Source organism: Lacerta agilis, chromosome 2 (assembly GCF_009819535.1).
Source record: "Lacerta agilis isolate rLacAgi1 chromosome 2, rLacAgi1.pri, whole genome shotgun sequence".
NCBI lineage: Eukaryota > Metazoa > Chordata > Lepidosauria > Squamata > Lacertidae > Lacerta > Lacerta agilis.
The window spans coordinates 31903712-31915778 of NC_046313.1; the positions used below are offsets into that span (position 1 = coordinate 31903712).

Sequence of the window (12067 nt, forward strand, 5' to 3'; positions counted from 1 at the left end):
CAAGCAAGTCCTAGGTTACAAACTGAGCTCTCCAATACAAGAACAAGATCCATTTCTTCCTTTAGGAAGGTGGTGTTGTCACCAGATAAGAAAAAAGGTTTCAGTTTTGTTTTTGCATGCGTGTGGTATGCGTTGGTTCTGTTCCTTTTCACTAGGCCTCAAAGCACTGGAAGAAAATATAGAGCAACAAAAAGGGCCTGAAAGTATATACTTAATTACAGCTCAGAAAATTATTCTGATTAAATTTCATGCCCATTCATTGAAACTTAGTCCCACTTCCTTCTTCAGTTCTTTTTATGAAAATGTTTTTTTTAAAATACTGTGGAGAGGAAATATGAATAATTGTTACTTCTGGATTTTTAAAAATTGTTTTGTGGGGTTTTTTTGTTTTTTGTTCCACATAAACTAGTAAACAGTTCAGGAGATTGTTGCTCCATTTGTTACAAATACAAATAAATATTATTTTTAAAGTAAATTTTGTTTGTAATACCAGGTAATTGTTTTATGCTAGTTGTGATAATTTTATGCCCATTAAAATTGTCCATAGTTATATTTTATGTTTCTAAAGTAACAGAATGACTTTCAATCTGGAAAGGAAAAAAGAAGTGCTAATGTAGCATTTTTTCTGAAATTTGTTTTTTCTGGAAAAAATGGGTTTTGTTACGAGCTTCAAAATTTCCGGAAATTTTACATCTCTACGAGTGACGTCACCGCACGCTTCTGTGCGACGCGGCGAACCCGGAAGTAACCCGTTCCGTTATTTCCGGGTCGTCGCGGTGCGTATCCCGAACGTACGCATCCCGCAGCGTACGTAACACGAGGTATGACTGTACAGTATTCAAAATCATGCTGTCTGTTCAATAGTACACCAGAAGGTGTCACTGTTATTCCAGGTGGATTTATCGAAGTTAAGCTACTATAGGTTGTATTAAGTTGCTGTGTGTTCATAAAAGGCTACCACAGTATTCTTTCATTTTTGGGACTTGTGCTGCTCTTGTCAATGTTGCTATAGATAATATAGTTGAAAGTTGACAGAAGACTTTACAGCCACATTGCGTATGTGAACAGCATGTTCCAGTAAGCTTTTCAAGTTCAGACATTGATGTCAAACAGTGATTTCCTCTTAAGCCCCAGGGCAAGGCTAGTTAAAGTAGGCCAGAGTCTTTTTAAAAAGGAGGCTCTGGATAGAGCAGAAAGATGTCACAATTCCTTTGACAATATTACCTTGATACAGTAAAAAATTATAAATGCAGCAGTAATAAGCTACAATCCCTGTATAGCATCCATTATGTCAATCTGGAGGTGTTATAGAACCATCTTCTCCCTAGATATTTCTTTAATGTAATCTATTTTCAACTATGGGCAAAGAAATGGAAATAATATTTCAACTAGCACTAATACCGGGATATGTTAAATGCAATGTAGAGAGCATGTTCTAGATAGTATGTTAATATAAAAGAAAATTATAAACTGCTTTATTAGTGGCATATACCGCATTTCCCCATGTATAAGACTAGGTTTTCTTCCTTAAAAATAATGTCAAAAATTAGGGGGCGTCTTATACACGGATAGTGCCGAGGGTGGGTTTTCTTAAATCCGAGTCCCCCAAAATTGGGGGCATCTTATATATGGGGGCATCTTATACACGGAAAAGAACTGTAACTCCATATTGGCAAAATCTGTCCAGATAAGGGTAGTAAGTGTTGGGTGTATGGCCAGTAATGGGGCTGACTTTATTCATGTATGGTGGAAAGGCCCAATTATCAATCTTTTCAGGAAGAAAATTGCATATGTAATTTCTCTCATAATTCTTAAGAGTCTTGCTGAATCAGGCCAAAGGCCCATCTGGTTTCTAAATGTTCTCACAGTGGCCAAATGCATGTGACAAAATGCTATGATACGCTCCCTGGTTCCCCTTTCCCTGTGGCCTTTCCTCCCCCAGAATAGCAGTGACAATGACCTGCGGATGAATACAAACCAGGATTCAAAGGTCAGGAAGGTGGGTAGCATTAAAAGGAAAGTTCCAGACTTATTTTACCCCCAAAAAATCATGCTATGTTTCCTTAGCTCTGGAAATCTTTGTATCAAGGAAGTAAGGTGTTTTCTATGAGCTTGAATAGATTGTGTGTACGCTCCATATAACTATACAGAGTTTTGATATCTTGGAAAGAAAAGCTGTATTTTGCTACTAGTGTGCCCTGGGCTAATTAAGAAACTTGCATACAGTTGCTTATTTTGCATACTTCTTTTAGTCATAGGAAGGGGAAATGAGCTTTGCTGAGTTCTGAAGCTCCCCTAGAAGAAACACTTTTCCTCTGGCATTTAAGACTTTCCTCATAATTTCAAGTTTGCTTTTACAGCCATAAAGACTATATACTTTTTCATGAAGGTTTGCTTGATTCCCCCCCATTAAGTATTATCATTTATTTAAAGTATTAAATGAACTGTGCCAATGCAAGACTTCCCTGGGTAGAATCCAGTTGTTGCTTTGTGCTCACGAGGGGTTTTAATCCAGCTGAGGCTTCAACTAGTGGAAGAGAAAAGGAGTTGATTTTTTGACTGTTCATCCTGCAACTCTCTGTGCTACCTTCCATTCTGTTCTGGAGGGTCTACCACCCAGAGCTGATTTTCAGTGTGTCCTGAGAAGTGGAGTCTTCATGAGTATAATGGCAGCAATTTGTTTCTACCTCTCCTTTTTAAAGAAATTGTCCCGGTTAGACTACTAAAGGAATTCCAGTTACTGAATGCATTGAATATAAAAATCTGAAAAGGTAACTGCAGAATATGCACCTTAAAGTGTGTATCTTGCAGAGGACTCTCCTGAAGGATTCCGGTTCTAAGTTTGAATATACCGGTAGGTAAACTACAAGAGGTAACAAGTGAGACCATTCCTTCTGCTTAAGTCATCCAGGTAATGTTCACAGAGGAATAATTAACTTTGCCCATGATTACTAATCTGACTATGCTGATATGAGCAAGTTAATACACAGTGCCCTGCCCTTTTCAAGTGAGCCTTTGACACTTGCTTGTGTGCTTTAAAACGCTTAAAGTCCTTTGAGGAGTTCCTTCTCTTCATAACCCTTTCTGGATTTGGTTAGAATGCTGCCATGTTAGAGTTCTAAATTTAAGCAGTATTGAATTTGCAACACCAAAATACTTTTTCCTGAACATTACTTCCAGTGATACTCACTTATCAAACCTTTATTAGGCATTTACATGTAAAATCGCGAGAGAAAGAATCACATACAGGAACTTTAAAATATATATACACAAAGAAACAACAATTAAACTCATAGGCTGATCGTATGTGTGTATTAGTAAAATCTAGAATTTCGTCCTGTTAAAGTACTCCTTGAAGCACTGCTGCCAAAAACTCGGCAGTGATACTCTAAGAAGCCATGTTGACTTCTCACTGTAACTTTGGTATGTGGCTTTAGCTCTGGTGGGAGTTCAGTGTAAGATGTGAAAGATCAGGTTGTTGCCATACCCTCTCTCCTCTTCACTCCCATTTCCAGTGGCATGCGGCTTTTGTATAGTACAGTCATGATCTTTGATGAAAAGGCAGAGTAGTTTGAACTGTCTCTTGCACTTTGGAAAGAGCGAAGATTCTCCAGAATTCTTTATTCTGTTGTCAGATCCTGTGCCAAGGACTAAAGTCTGCAAATAATGGATCATAAATTGTCACCCCTGGGCTTTAACAGGAAGAGGTATTCAGATGGTTACTTAAAATGCCAAGAGGAATGAGGGGCACAGTGTGAGTCAGGCACTGTCTATTGTGAGTCAAGGTTAGAAAACCACTGATAGGCTATAGGGATCACCAACTGCCAGTCTCTTGAGTCAAATTATCCTACTAGCTAGCAACCCAGATGCAAGAGGGGTATAGGTGGAAATGGTAGTTGTACTAGTAGAACTTTCTAGCAGGTCATTTCTGGGAGTAGGGGTACCTTTGCTTCTCAAAGTAACCCTCTTACCAAAAACTAGTTGGTGTCTGGTCTAGAAAGTAACATATGGTTGTCCCTCATGCATCTAAGCCTAAGGTAGTGGGTTTAATGGTTAATCCAAACAGGAGCAAAATATAAGAAACCCAGAACAAAGTCTCTGTCTCCTCCATTACTTCTTTCTTCCCGGTTATTTATACTATAAAAGTGAATGAGAGAATGAAACTTCCTAGGACCTTTGTAGAACAGCTTTGGTTAGCTGTTTGGAAGATGAGACATGTCCATTATGTGTCTGCTTGTTCTTCCCACAGCAGGAGTGCAAGCTGCAACAAACCCCAGACTCCCTCAAGTGTTGAATACCACAGATTGTTGACATGGGTGTGGTGTGGCTTTCAAATGGGAGGGGAGGGTATTTTAGATTGTGTTAGCTGCCAGAAAAAAGCTACCCTTCCCAAATGCCCCTTGCTGAGAGACCTGATGACTTGAGCTAGATGGGCACTGTTCTTTCGCTGCTATTTCTTGACTGTTGACATTCTTGCATTTAAAAAATAATAATTCATTTTTTATATTAAGCATGTCAAAACCTATCTTTGGACCCAGGTTAAAAGTGAACACTGCATCTAGTCATTTTCCACATCTCACGTCATCAAAAAAGTTACCTCTCTGCAGGAAATGGCTGTTCCCAGGGCTAATTGAGACTTGTCAGATCGTGAGTGTGTTCATCCACATGCCACTAAGCAAAAGTACCATAGAGGTGAGTGCCTCTTGTGAGAAAAGGTCTTGGGATGAATTCAGCTGTTTTTTAATCCAAAGAGGCTCTCTAGTGCATGGGTAGGCAACCTAAGGCCCGGGGGCCAGATCCGGCCTAATCACCTTCTCAATCTGGCCTGCGGACAGTCCGGGAATCAGCGTGTTTTTACATGAGTGGAATGTGTCCTTTTATTTAAAATGCATTTCTGGGTTATTTGTGGGGCATAGGAATTTGTTCATTTTTATTTTCAAAATATAGTCCGGTCCCCCACAAGGTCTGAGGGACAGTAGACCGGCCCGCTGCTGAAAAAGTTTGCTGACCCCTGCTCTAGTGCTTCCTAAGGAGAGATGCTTTTCCTTTTCTGTTTAAACCAGCCACTAGTAGCTGTTCAAATACTGCACATTACTAGTGAGTGGGATTTCTGTTCAAGATAGGGAGAGCATGCTGCATGAAGCATTGATAGCAACTAGCTGAAAATTGGAAACCCTGGGAAATTGTAGTGTTGGCCCCCTGTCTGAGCAAGACAGTAAAAGCCTACAATTCTTAATTATGAATGTTCCTAAACTTACTTAACAAAATTCAATTGTAGCATACCATTTTCTGACTAAAAGTCAGAAAGTATCTCAGAGAGTTGGAAGGGACCTTGAGGATCATGTAGTCCAGCCCCCTGCAATACAGGAATGTGCAACTGGTCCCTTACAGGGATCAAACCTGCAACCTTGGTATTGTTAGCACCACACTCTAACCAACTGAGGTATCCAAGCTGTGGGCTGGCAAATAAATGCTTCCATAGTCTAGATGTTGTACAAGACAAACAAATCAAGCAGGGTACAGGGAGGGGATGTTGTTGGTAATTGTATAGTTAGAAACTCCATATGCAACTTATTTACAAAATCTAAATAAAATTTTCATGGGGGGACAGAAACGATAAGCCACAATTTCTGCAGCTGCTTTCAGCTCTGCCATACTGATGAACTTCTCTCTAGTTCAGGCATGTCCAAAGTCCATTTTGGGGGCCTAATCCGTCTTGGTGGTCAATTTAATCTGGCTCCCATGACAGGTGTAAAATCCTAAAAAAAAAAAAAAAAGCTCAACTTCAATCCTAAAAAAGCTTAACAACTTCGGGGTTAAATCCTAAGAAAAGCTAGTAGTTTATGACAGGTGACTGGACCTGACATTCAGTGTTAGGGTATTTAAGGACTCCCATGTGTTTAAAAACACTTTCATGAATCAGTTGACTTCTGATTTGCCAAATGTTGTTTGTTTGGGTGTCTGCCATACTAGTTCAGTGGATTTATACAGTGTTAATATAGCTTAAAAGTAAAAGGCAGAATTAAAGACATCTGATTTCTGTTATGTTAAGATCGAAAAGATTACAACCTGAGGAGTTGACTCTTAGTCTTCATATATTGATGTTCCTTCCTGTTTGCAGCTGGGATAATATTTTTTTTGTTCTCGCCTCTGCAAAATAAATATAGTTGTCATGCAGGAATCTGGAAAAAGGGGTTTATTTACAGAGGTACTGTATACATTAATTTCTCCCTTTACCTTTATCAGAATCCACAATGTAACCTGCTCAGCTTCCTAATATTTCCCCCACAGAATTTTTTTTGTTTCTCATCTTAAGTTTGGCATTTGTCCTACGGGCTTGTCACGAAGCTGGCAAACAGGATACATCCATGGGAAGTGTGGTTTGTTTTGGGCCTTCTCCCAGTATTTTTCCTCCCACCCTCATTGTTGGACAGGAAAACTTCCTGCTTTTTACTCTCCCACAGCTCCATGCAGAATGAAATTGGCACAATGTATGCCATATAATTTTCAATAGATGAAAATAGTTCGTCATGCAGTTCTCACCCTGCATGTTTGTTTCCTGAATTCTGGTGGATTTCTAGATTGAGCTGGGGGTTCTAAATTGTATATATGTAAAGCAATTTACATATACATTAAAGCCAAGAAGTCTGACAGGTTGAGAGCATTAGCTGCTTACAGGCTGTTATATATGTTCCTTATCTTGTATAGATGTTGCCTTTTAATCAATCAAGTTCTGAATGTGTAGATTATGCAGTACTTTTTAACATTTTTGATTATCACTTTCTGGCATATCTTCCGTTTTAATAGCAAATTTGCTGGATAGTCTGAAGAACAGCTGCTGATGACTTAGCAAAGAACTATGTAAATGACAAATATTGCTAATAATAATAATAATAATAATAATAATAATAATAATAATAATTTATTATTTGTACCCCGCCCATCTAGAACTCCTGTCCTGTTTCTCCTGTTCATGTGGGAAAGTGCAGAAAGCTGTACAACTCCCTGTGGGCCACATTTGATAAGTTGGTGAGACCACCCACTTTGTCAGTCACGTATTGTCATAGTTTCAGGTGAAAGATATCTGTCCATGTTCTAAAGCAGTTGCTGTAACTACTGATCCTTTGGAGACATGTTTTCAGCACCATTCAGCTAACTGGTGCTTGGAGCTTGCCTTTGAAGGAGTTCACTGTAACAACCAACCAGCTGGTGGTTGGTTATAGGGAGCCCTTCTGCAGAGAAAGCTTGTTTAAATTCCAACACTGGAAGGTGTGGCTTTGAGTCCAAGCCTCTTCCTTCAGCCCTCTCAGCTTCATAAATATAGCTACCGGTAGCTTAAAAATGAAAAAAAAAATGAAGTGTTTCAGAATTGATAGTATTAATATGTTGTGATAGCTTGAATTAATAGATTAGTTATAGACTTGGTACTGTCAGGTGCATAATAAATTCCTTTGTCTAGAATTGCTGTTATGTACTGTACTACCATGCAAATATCCTGCACACATGCTGTATAACTTGGAACTTGCAGGCGATATTTAACTTACTGGGAATCAGTGTATTTAAAAATTGTGATAGCTCATGATTACAAAGAGAAACTTAAACTGCCATTCTGTGACAAGTGGCATTTTTCAGTAACTCCAATATCCAGGTTGCACATAACACCAAGTCATGTTTTAGTGCAAGAGGTGGAACGTGTCCAAGGAATGCTGCAGGCTCCCACCGTCCTCTTCTCCTGCACTTCTGCAACATTTGGCTTCACTTTCCATGAATCTTGGCTTGTCCTTGACTATAAAGCAGAGTTTATAGGTTTAAAACAAATCTAGGGTTAGTTTTGAAATAAACCAGATTCATAATCCATAGTTTGAAGTTGCCTCTTTGCTTCATATGTTGGGACAAGCCAAGAAGTGAAACAAAATACAGTGGTACCTCGGGTTAAGAACTTAATTCGTTCCGGAGGTCCGTTCTTAACCTGAAACTGTTCTTAACCTGAAGCACCACTTTAGCTAATGGGGCCTCCCGCTGGCGCTGCGCCGCCAGAGCACGATTTCTGTTCTTATCCTGAAGCAAAGTTCTTAACCTGAAGCGTTATTTCTGGGTTAGCGGAGTATGTAACCTGAAGCGTATGTAACCTGAGGTACCAATGTAATACAAGAGGAGAGGCAGGTGGAGGATAGGATTGGGACTTTGGTCATGATAGTGCTAAACCATGATTTAGTGTTAATGTGAACCAGACCATTATTGAGCTGCTTGTGTTTTGGGGAAGGTTTTTTGTTTGCTTTCCAGTAGCAAACATATAGTAGGAGCACGCAACTTCAAACTTGATCCATTTGACCTAAGGCTTGCAATGAGTCACCACTACCAATATCCTAGAAATCTTGGGCAGCATGCACAACCTGTACTTACCTGTTTCTGTAAGGTCCTGTCATCTAAAGTGCAAAGCAGCTTTTATTGATTGCTCTGGCCTTGCTGTCATGCCATATCAGTTATCAGATAGGACAGAAGTGCTATGATTGACCTTGGTTTACAAAAGTGCAAAAGGTTGGCTGTTCTTACTGTCTGTTTGGGATATTTTCCTGATGATGCAAGGTAGCCAGCGGCTGAATAACCCAGCCTTTATTTGCAAACTGATTTGGTTACAGTGGTTGACAGCACAGCATGTTTAGAAGAAGTATACGTTTAACTTGACCCGTTCCCTTCTGCCACCCCATCAGACACCCAAAACATTCCAGAGCTCAAGGTTATGATAACAAAAGATTGTCTTGTTCTGTACTGCTCCTGGGTGAGATCCAAAGGTGACTGATGACATCCTAACATTTGCATGACATTTCATTATGCTGAGGGTGTTCATGTATATCTGCGGGTTCCATTTGTGTCCTTAGGTTTGTGATACCTCTCTCAGAGAAATTTGTAAATTTGAAAGTAGTAATTTAAAAACCTTCCTCTTCTGACATTCACTGTAGTCATTTTAATGACATTCTCAGTCCTACTCTGCACTAATACCCTCTCATATTTTGTACCGCTGAATAAAGCAGTGTTTTCCCTTTTTATATGACAGATCAACCTTTATACCGAAAAATCTGAGCCAAGTCTGGGGAAAAGTGCTGTTTAAGTATTTCACATTATAATACCTGCACCTTGTGAAGTCCATAGAATCACACAACTGTAAAGGGACCACAAGGGTCATCTAGTCCAACCCTCTGCAATGCAGGAATCTTCTGTCCAATGTGGGGCTTGAACCCACAACCCTGAAATTAAGACTCTCATGTTCTACCGACAGAGCTATTCAATGATTCATAGTATCCTTCATTTCTGCTACTGCCACACACTCACTATGTACAATAGTATTTATTATTCCATGTATTGTATAAATTTTGATGGTCTTATTTGGCCCAGGGATACAGGTTTCATGAGGCTTGAAGCCTAGGAGACTTAGCTTTATGCTAGAGCCAAGTGTGAGTAAGAAGGAAAAAGACTTGCCTTGATGAAGGCACCACTTGATTCTGCTGCAAGTGCCCAGAGTTGGATGATATATTGCAACAGTCTAGATTTGACTGTCCACTCATTTAAGAGGGTAGCAGTGTACAGCTCTGGTCCACACATCTCAGGAAGGCTATTGTAGAAGTGAAAGAGATGCAGGAAACAGCAACCAAAGTGACTAGGAGCCTGGAACAACTTCTCTGTGAAGAAAAGTTTGGAGCTTTTAAATTCATTGGGAGGGGTGAATAAGGGGGAGCATAACAGAGGTGCTCATTTGCTTAATAATTGGAGATTCAGGAAGTAACGCTTCACACAGCACATAGCTAAACTATGGCATTTACTTCTGCAAAATTTAGCAATGGCCACCAACTTAGGTGGCATTAAAATGGATTTGACAGATTCATGGAGCATAAGGGTATCTGGCTGCCAGTTTTGATGGTTAAATACTACCTCCGGGACAAGAGGCACCATGGCTCTGATTTACTGTGATTTACTTAATGTTATAAAATGATTCCATGTAGTAATGAAAGGCATGAAAACAGAATTGAGCTAGTTCAGTCATGAAGCATTGGGCACACCTCACTCTGCAGTAAGCAGGATTCATATCCTCTGGGCAAAGCGAGCACTCAATGGTTGATTACTCAGCAGGGCCTGTTTACTTCATTGTGACGAGTGCCTCAGATATACCCCAAGGCCCTGAAGTCTACAGCTGCGCACAAACCATACATTCAAAGCACATGACTTCCCCCAAAGAATCCTGGGAACTGTAGTTTGTTGCTGCAAATTGTAGCCCTCTGAGGGGTGAACTACAGCTTCCAGGATTCTCATAATGTGCCATTCATTGGTGAAAGTCTTCCTTTAAAACAAGGGTTTTGAAGACTTGGTAGTCACTTATGAACTATAGTTGGTCTACTGGAAAACCATATAACTTTCCAAAATCACACACACAGACATCTATGTATCTGTGTTTTTCTAATATTGCATAGTTCTCTGTTTGGACATTTGATACTTTCCTATAGTTTCACTGCTTCAAATTGAAGCCAAAAGCAAGAATGCAGGCAAGACACAAGTTTCCATTTTTCCATCAGAAATATTAACTTAAAGTGTATATGTCCTAAAAAGAGTTCTGTGTGTTAGTGAACTAAAATCTTACCATTAATTAATTAAAACAGCTTTACTCATGTTGCAGCCGTATTTCAAAGGCAGCCTGGAGATGTCAGATGGCTCTCTGACATGCAGTTTCCCTCCTAACTTGATCACCTCTATAAAGTTCAACATCATTATGAATCCACCTCTTCCATCATATATTCATTACCTTTACTTGGATATGAATGTCATGCCTACTAGCTACAACGGTTATGTTTACCTCCACTTTCCAAGGCAGTATGCCTCTGAATGTCACTTGCCGCTCAACAAAAGTGGAGAGAGTGCTGTTGCGCTCAGGTTCTGCTTTTGGACTTACCACAGGCATCTGGTTGGCTGTCGTGAGAACAGGGATGCTGAACTAGATGCACCACAGGCCTGATCCAGCAGGCTCCTCTTATGTTCTGGATTTAAATAAATCTTTTTGGTGAAAGCAGTTCTAATTATTCATCAGTTCATTGTGCGTAAGTTTCCACATGGCAAACTATTGTGAAGAATGCCTTCTCAGCCTTAGGAAGAAATAGCAGCCCAGTTCACTGGACTTTTGCAAACAAAATAAAAAAAATAAAAATAAAAGCTGGACTTGAGAGTTTTATGACCTCAGCATTCTTGTAGCTACATAGTGTTCTTTAGCAAAGGGGCTGTAAAAACCCCTTCACTGTTGCTAGTGATACAAAAAAAACAAACAAACCACCAACTCGTAATCCCCTAGGGACACTATGGGCATTTTAAAATGTGCATTTTGCCATCTTGGATTTGGCAGAGCAGATTTCCAAACTAGCTAACTGAACCTTGGCTTCCCAAAAAGCCATGACTTTTGCCCACCTAAAATTGAAAAGGGAACTATAGTAGCACAGTTGCATTGCTAGCCAAGAAGCAGGCAGCATTTGTCTACTTGAATGAATAGCATCAGTGTTTAAGGACCTGTGGGCATTCAGGCAGAGTCTTGGCAAATTACGAAAGACTTGCTCGATGAAGAGAGGATGGAGCTCCCAATGTCTGCTTCTTTTTGTATAAGGTTAATTTAATAGGAACTTGTGCTTCTTGATGCTTGCCCTTTCTCTTTGTTTGCCTTGCATCCCTCATCCTGACACTTCTGGCTTCTCATAATCAGCACTGACTTAATTTCTCAGGAGTATCCTGGGTATAAAACCTTCCCTTTCAAGACCTCCTTGGTCTGCCATTCTATGCTGATCCTCAAAAACAAAACAAAAAACAAAACAAAACAGGGCTTTTAGAGGAGGAAAACCAGAAAAATATTTTTTTTTTTCTTGTTTCCTCCTCTAAAAATGAGGTGCGCCCTATGGTCCGGAGCGTCCTATGGAGCGAAAAATACGGTAGTTCTCTGGAATCATAGGTATTGATTGGTGTGAGAGGTGCAGTTGCTAGATATTGGGTTGGCACATACATAATGAGCCAAAATACTTTTAAAGTGAAATGAGACATT

At 39.8% G+C, this 12067-nt stretch overlaps 1 protein-coding gene across 2 annotated transcripts in view; it reads left to right on the top strand.

The window, feature by feature from the left end:
- Positions 1-12067, top strand: part of SAP30BP (SAP30 binding protein) — a 34254-nt gene that overhangs the window by 7624 nt on the left and 14563 nt on the right. The window lies entirely within an intron of this gene.